Source organism: Astatotilapia calliptera, chromosome 4 (assembly GCF_964374335.1).
Source record: "Astatotilapia calliptera chromosome 4, fAstCal68.1, whole genome shotgun sequence".
Lineage (NCBI taxonomy): Eukaryota > Metazoa > Chordata > Actinopteri > Cichliformes > Cichlidae > Astatotilapia > Astatotilapia calliptera.
Window position 1 is genome coordinate 31,541,166 of NC_137425.1, and position 8,336 is coordinate 31,549,501.

The 8,336-nt window shown below is 36.0% G+C and overlaps 1 long non-coding RNA gene across 1 annotated transcript; it reads right to left on the reverse strand.

Annotated features, from left to right (window-relative positions):
• Positions 1-4,151: 4,151 nt before the first annotated feature.
• Positions 4,152-8,134, reverse strand: LOC145428375 (uncharacterized). The gene is made up of 2 exons (XR_013908662.1): positions 6,434-8,134; positions 4,152-5,834 (listed from the first exon to the last, which is right to left on the reverse strand). It is a non-coding gene; the product is annotated as an uncharacterized LOC145428375 (long non-coding RNA).
• Between the last annotated feature and the right edge of the window lie 202 nt (positions 8,135-8,336).

The following is an 8,336-nucleotide window of genomic DNA, read 5'->3' on the forward strand; positions in this document are numbered from 1 at the left end:
CCATATTTAGTTTCCGAGAACCCCATCCACCTGTCGAGAAAAGTGAGTGACTCAGTACTATTTAAAATGTGGCAGTACACATTGCAGTGCATTCATGGTCATGATATCATCAAAATTCTTCTATAACTATCAATTCAAAAGTTGGAATGGCCATTAAGAGGTTTTTTCTACCTGCTCCTTTGTAAATCAGCCAGCCCCCAGAAACACTTTCCAGTTTTGGATACAGATCTTTGAGTCTTGAACATACCTTTGAAATAAACCATCGGCCACCAAATTAATTGACTCTGAATAAAGACAAACACTTTTTGCTCGTTAACTTACAACAAATATATTTTCCTGTCAATGTGGAGCAGTACCTTACCTCATCATGACTGTAGCTGTCAGGTATCAGTGTAGACCTACGTCCCAAACCAGCTTGCAGATGGACAAATTCTTCACTGCCTTTTGGAGTAGACTGAACAAGCTTGGGTAAGAGATAAAAATTAAGTTGTATCTCTTTAACTGGTGTGAATTGGTTGGCAGGCCCTCGAAAGCATCGGCGCTTTGCTTTGTTTCCATAAAGAGCAGGAAAAGACCTGTGAAGACATGTTGTAAGTTGATATAAAACAATACAATTGTACATCTGAACAAGTTATGGGTATTGAGAACTTAAATGAGTAAGTATAAGGAACAACAAGTCTGACAAAGGAACAAATACAACAAGGAACCTAGTCATTTCTGTGTGGATACTTGGTCGGCCATCTCTCCCTCTCTCCTGACTCGTTTCCTGTCTGCTAGAATGACACAATATTCAGAAGATGCATCACATCATTTTATGCTAACTAATTAATATAATACAACAGTAAAACACATGTCAAATGATTCAAAAGTCATTTGGTAATCTGTGCATGTGTTGTTTGTGTCTAGCTTCACAAAACCTGGGAGGCTCTTGGTGAGTCTGAACACTGGGCTGAACAGTGGTAGAAGTTAGTAAATTTAGCAGGTGTCTTGCTGACCTGACAATTGAGTATGTTAAGAATTGAGGAGTATGTTAAGTATGTTAAGAGTACTGTGTATTTAATCATACACTATGTAACAGAAAAGTTATATATCATATCACACCGAAGAGATCAGTAATGATCCAGACACTGATGAGTGTTAGACTAAATATACACTGTAGCTAAGGGTTTTAAGTAAGCTAAAGACTTGGGATGCTGTGTGAGACATAAGAAAACCCAAATAGCAATGGTTTTGACATTCTTTTGCACATTTTCCTACTGTAGGGGCCTCTGCAAGTGTGGAGGACTCTGGAGGGCTACAAGATGACAACTTTGGGATTCTATTGAAAGGAGTCTTTCATATTTGTTTGTCAACGCTGAACCCAGGGCAATCTACGCTAAATTAGCGTTTTTAGCTAACAGCTACAACACGCATAAACGTTACTGTACGGGTATTATTTGTTAACATGACGCTTGTTCTTATACATGTAATACATTTATTACCAACCTGAGAGTTTCTCAACTGGTCATTTGACATCACGAATGTCTTCAGAAGAATTACTCCAGCTCCAGCTCAAGATGTCGTAGATTGCCACTTGCGGTCCGCTAGTAAAACGAAGTTCGATTACTCTGCGCACGATTACACAAGAACCGGATGAAAGTTCCAAAAAACTGAATTGTAGAACTGAAACTGAATGGTGAGAAGTGAAACTGAAATTATTCGAGAGCTGAATTTTTAAAGGATAAAATGTCGTTTCAAAGCAAATTAATTCATTTTCAAAATATAAAATTCAATTTCAATTTAGTGATGATCATTTTCAAACCATAAATTCAATTTCAAATTAGACTAATTCAAATTCAGTTTTCAAAAGCATTTATTCAAGTTACAATTCAGATTCAATCTAAGCAATTCAAATTCAAATTTAACTTATTCAATTTCAGTTTCTGATGCCACAGATTTCTGCCCATACATTCTGCTGAAAATTTAAATAAAGCCTTTATTGGACAGCGCATAAAATGTCAAATTTCAAATATAACACCAAAAAAACGATAATGGCCAAATGGAAACAGCTGGGAGGAGATCTGCATAAACAAATTAAGAACAATAAGTAATACGAAAGAGAAAACAAAAGTTAAAAAAATGTCATTCCAATACAGCACTTATTAATTGAAACGAAAGCAAAAAACAATAACAATAACATCCAATTAAAGAAGAAACCACCAATTGAAATAAAGTAACAAATATACCAGAAACAGGGGGTATAGCGGAAGCTGAACACCAGTAAACCATGAAACAACATATATATTAATTCTTTTCCCACAGTACCTATAATGTTAACATGTTAGGAAACAAAAAATAATTGAATAATCCTACAAACTAATTCAAATCAAAGCTGAATTTTAATGTTGTTAACAATACAGAAGCACACACAGCAACACAAACATAAATAAACAACTAATTAATATTATTGGAGACAACGATACAAAACACACACATTTCAAAGCCTCAGAAAAATTGCCAGAGAACCTAACTGTCTGACCAGCATGCTTCACAGACAAACTTGTTTTCTTTGCTCTTGCGGGGCTTCTTTGCACAGCCCCTGTGGTACCACCGTGGGCAAATGTCACAGCCAATCTGAATTAGACAAAACAAGGAAACACAAGTATTATGTTAACAGTGTTGTACAAATAAGTATATAAATAACAATTTTGCAAAATACTCAGATCATAAAGCAGTCCACCATTCATTGCAACTACAATAAGTCAGATGATGTATTCACGTGGTCTGTGACATTTTTAAAATTAGATTTGTAGAGGCTAAGCCTACGCTTGAAGCCACTGAGGTGGTCGTTAACGGGGGGCGACGCGATGTCACTGGTATGCATGAATTAAGTTCACAGTCCAATAAATCCAGCAGTATGTATCTTGTCCTTTTTGGTCTTTATTCTGTATCGACTTAGCATAACAGCGCAACGGTCACAAACTGTTTGCCTTCTTAATGAAACACCTGACGCCGATTACGTGCGTCTACCTTAAATACCTTTACATTACATAATCAAAACAGAAAAAGGTGACCTCTAGTGACCACATAAGGTATTAACCCAAGAATGGCTCCTACACAGCAAATCTAGCATGTCCAAATTAACACTGTCGGATTTGATTTCAACACTATTAAAGTGTCCATATGGGTCCACACCAGAGAGTGTTAATTTAACTCTTTTTGGAGAGTTGGTACGTTAACTCTGATTTAGTGTTAAACACCAAATCTGTCTGGAGTTGATAATTTAACACTTGGTGTTAAGAGTTTATATATTAACTCTCAAAGAGTATTTTAGTTTAACTACGTAAGAGTTATCTTCTAATTCATTCTAAAAAGCAGGAATTTTACGGTTCTGAACTTCTAGAAATTTCTTTTGGAAATAAACATTTACTAAAAAGATGCAATGGTTTTTGAAAAACATTTATTCTGAACTGTGCACAACAATTTCAAAACATTTTCTGAAAGATGTAACAGTATACATGTTCTCACTTTCATTAGAATTGTGTTTATCAAAAGGTCTGACATGGTAAATGCAAATAACAGCATTCTCATCACTTATTTCTTCAATACAATATGCTTGTCCTTCATTCATCACTTTGTGGAACTTCAACGCACTTCTGCTCTCCCCCATATTCCATCTTCACAAGCATATCCTGTGTGGAGATTGAATAAAAATTAGTTGACACTAATTAATGGCACAAATAATCCAGTAAACAATTGCAGCACAGTTAAAAAAAAAAAGGAAAAAAAAGAATCCTCTTTGAGCCACTACTTGTGTAAAGTATTTTCCCAAAAGACAAGGACACAGGCAACCCCATACGGTAAAAAAATACATTTTTCCTGGCCAAAATATATTTCAAATATATGGTAAATATATTTTGTATTTGTGATGCTCCAAAAAAATATATTTTTGAAATTGAAAATATATTTCTTTCAAACCAAAATACATTTCAAAACATATTTTAGGGTGAAGAAAATACATTTCCAACCTTACAGTAGAATGTATATCAAAGTATCCTTTATTTAAAATATATTTAGTGCAATAATGATGATAATGATAACAATACTAAAAGTAACATGTTTTATGCACAACTTCAAGAAACAGTTGGATTCAAACAAAACAGAGTCAAAGGTCTATCACGAATTAGGTTGTTTATTCATTTGCTTACAGTATTTCACATTACACAATATCTCACTATAATGTAGCGTTCATTGACTTTGAAATTATCTGTCAGTGATACAGTAAACAAGATACAACAACTGCTATGTACACTTTAGTTTTTGACAATATATACAATTTAGTACTTAAAGGAACACACTCCACTGTTTTGGAAATAGGCTCATTCTCCATCTCCCTCAGAGTTAAAAATGCAGCGTCTTCTTTCTAGATCCGTACGTTAATAGGGCTCTGGAGCGTGATCTTACGGGATGGGGCGTAGCCAGGATTTTTGGTCAAGGCGCCATATTAGCAGGCCAAACAAATGCTTGCTGTGTGGTCGGTTGTAATGTTAGATTGCACTACCGACAAAGGAATAAGCTTGAAAACAGGCTCTCTTTTCATTGTTTCCTCACCTGGAAACATCATGAGGGAGCTTATGTGTTGGATGTTACCAAAAGAAGGCGTCTAGCCTGGATAGCAGCTGCGAGACGAGCTGATATTCAGTTCTCTACCAGCCACAGATATCTGTTGGTGTGCTCCAGTATTTTCATTCAGGTAAGTTCTAAATAAGTTCATATTATTATTTATAGCCTGTTAATTTTATTTTCAATAGCACAAACTTAGAACAAACATGCAAAACTACCTTCTATTTATAGAGTTGCTAATTATTTGGCATTATTGCAACAAACCAGCCTATGAAATGAATGAAACAAATCCTGACTGGGTTCCAACACTACACATGGGGCACTACGAAATCCCTGCTTCAAACTACATGCTACATACCACCATGCCAATCAGATTACTTCTTCCATGTGAGGGTAAAAAGGTGACCTTCCTGGATAAGATGGCAAAGGTTTGCTGCGTTTTGGTGAACATGTGCCCCAGTGTGGTAGTAAAACCAGGGAAAAATGCTCTTGTTAAATACTTTTAAGTCTTGTGCTGTTTATGTAGTGATAAGTTTTCAAAAGAGACAGTAAATTACAGAATGCTAGTAGTGGGTGATATTATACAAATGCTGTCATGATTTTATGTGAACATTTTGTCATTTGTAAACTATACATAACATTTTTTCTACATTGTAACTGATGTGATGTTCGACAAAGTGCTTTTAATTAAAAATAGGCAAACATTTCTTTGTTTCTTTATTCAACTTTTGAACAGTGGTATTTAGTAAGTACATATTCAGTAAATGCAAAGTATTTACATGGCCCCCTAAATTAAAACATTATGGGTTATTCAGAACAGAACTATGCTTGGAAAAATATTGTCCCATCAGTTGATCCAACTCCTCCACAGTAGCAGGTGGAACCTTTCTTTTTTGAGGATGGCTTCTTTTACCTGTCACAACGAATGGTCTGTTTATGTTTTGATCAAGAACCTTTTTTTTGGGCAGCTGAAGAGGAGAAGTCTATCTTATGGCCAACCTCTGGCTGTATCTTGGTCATATTACCCAGCAAAACCCAGTATGCAGGTTCATCTGTAACAGTCCTTGTGCCACAGATCCTCACTGTTGCTTCTACATTAAACAGAAGAGCAGTGACATGGCTGCAAGTCTCCACGACTCTAGCCATACAGCTGCAGTGGGCGGCTTCAACCTTCCCTGTGATGCTCACAATGACCTGTGGCTGCAATGCTTCAGTCTTTAAGAGTGCAGGACCTAAAACACACACAGACAAAGTTCATTTAAAGACAAGTGTGTTTTATTTACTTTCAAATCCATTTATCATAAATGTAACAAATAAAGTGTTTTTATGTATCCATCTATAGAACGCTGCATGTTATATTCTAAATCTGCATGTTTCTTTTTAGAAACCTATCAGCAAAAAATGAACCTAAAGTATGTAATGCAAGGATGTAATCACTTTCAAGAGGGAGAAAACATAAAGTTCGACTTTAAGTGACAACTATGGACACCTAATATGACAAGCAGATTCTGCAGGTCATTAATCAATGTATAAAACTAAAACAGAATGTATTTTTAGTGACACAGGACACAAACAAGGAAGCAAGATGTGTAATTAGGATTATTTATAATAAATATGAATTAATTAGGGCAATTTCTTTAACCATAAAGAATAACTAAATCCTTCAGGACAATGTCACATCAATGCACTGAACTCACTATGTTATCCCTCTAACAGAGCCTCTACATGTTCTCACTGTAATTTCCCCCTCACGAATGAATTTTTGCTAGCACTAATTTGAATGCTGGGGGGAATCAAACGCATTTTACTCGCAGTACTCAAGCTGACTTACCTTTGCTTGAATGACGGCGTACTCACAACGTGGAGGCTTAAAAATAGCCAAATCTTGTACCCAGTCCTTGGTGAATTGGATGTGCGCCTCCAGAGATTTATAATTGCGAAATTGGTGCGCCGTGTATGCTCTGACTCCACAGACAAGGTATGAGAGTAGATCATGCTAAGTCAATAGCGGTTTGGTCTTCAGGGTTTCTACTCCACGGCTATATTTCATACGGGTCCACATTTCAACAATCAAGTACCGTCTCTTTGCATCTGGACAGAATCTGTCTCTATACCGTCATTTTCTTTTGAGCTACGTTTCAGAATGGTTCGTAGCAATCTTGTTTTGATTCGTGACCTGCCAAGATGGTGCTGCGCTCCCACAATGCATTGCGACATTACGTCAACTCCAAAGCCCTTTGCGTGCAGGAGTGTATGCGCATGCGCATTGCCACGGTGGTTTAAAAAATAAAGATATAATGAAAAGTAATTAATAAAAATTAAATATTTAAACATTCCCACAAATGTGCAATGAACGTGCAAAAACTCTCTTTAGTAGTTGTTACTGTTTCTTTCTTTCTTTCTTCTTTTTTTTTTTTTTTTGAAAAATAACGACGTCTCTGAGGCGCGAAATCTGACAGCGAGAGGAACGGCCGGATACAGGAGACGGGAAGAAACAAGCCGATTATGTTCGCGTTAATTAAGTGGTTGGAAGATGTAAAATTCTCAATTCTGCCAACTGAACATATACGAGATTTTAATGAGGATGAATAATTAGCCGGCATGGAGGAAACGGACCTTTATTTCGTGGAGTGGCGACAAGAAGCCAAGGCGGGTGGCCAGTCTAAGAAGCCTCCATCATCAAGCTAGCAGGTGCCTTTTCCCATATAATATTACTTTATTCTCGTGTATTTGGAACGGAAGCGTAGAGCTGCCACCCAGGCAAAAGAGAAATATAAGTATATCACGTTATAACGTGAAAAGTTTATCGTTCTAACAATATACTATCATGTTTGAACAACATGTTTGAACAACATTGTACGAAAAATGTACATAATTATCACGTCCGTACAATATTGTGCGAACGTGACAATTACGTATATTATAATAACGTGATATTATATTATACAAACATGAAAAGCATAATGTTAGAACAATAAACATTTCACGTCATAACGTGATACAGCTCTATTTTTCTTTTGCCTGGGTGGCAGCTCCACGCTTCCATAATTTGGTAATCAAAATATGTAACTTAATTAATTATATTGTGACGTACTTTTGCCTTTTCTTATTATTCTGCCTTCTCAATAACTATCAAAGCCTATTCACATTTAATTTGGCTTTCACAGAAATCCTACCTCTCCTTCTGGCTACAGAGTACTTACCAAGGTTAGAAACAAAGAACAGTTATGCTTTATTAATGTTCGCTAATTACAATGTTCCACATTTCCTTGCTTTTTAAGTCATTTTTAGGCTTTTTAGAGTTTTTGTTTTTTATTTTTTTAGCAGTAATGTTTCTGCCTATTTATTTCAGCCCATGAAATCGAATGCAGATCTTCCTAATGTGAGATTTACATAAATGTAAGTAATTTTGTTTGTCATTGTCATTAATGTTGTTGCTGTTGTTGTTTTTGTGCAGTTTGCAATCATATAAACCTAGCAAGCATCAGTCAGCACAGTGACTAACCTAAACAGATTCTTGCTTTATTCACATATATTATATGTAACTTTTTTTAAAGTTACATATAATTAAACAAAACCAATGCAGTTCGCCACTGACAGTGCTTACCTTTGCACATCACAGTAAACACTGAACCAAGATGGCGCCCACGCGAACGAGAAATCTGAACTACGGTGTCCTGCAGAGGACAAATGGTCAAAATTGCTAAAATTTACAACATATATGCAGCTCAACA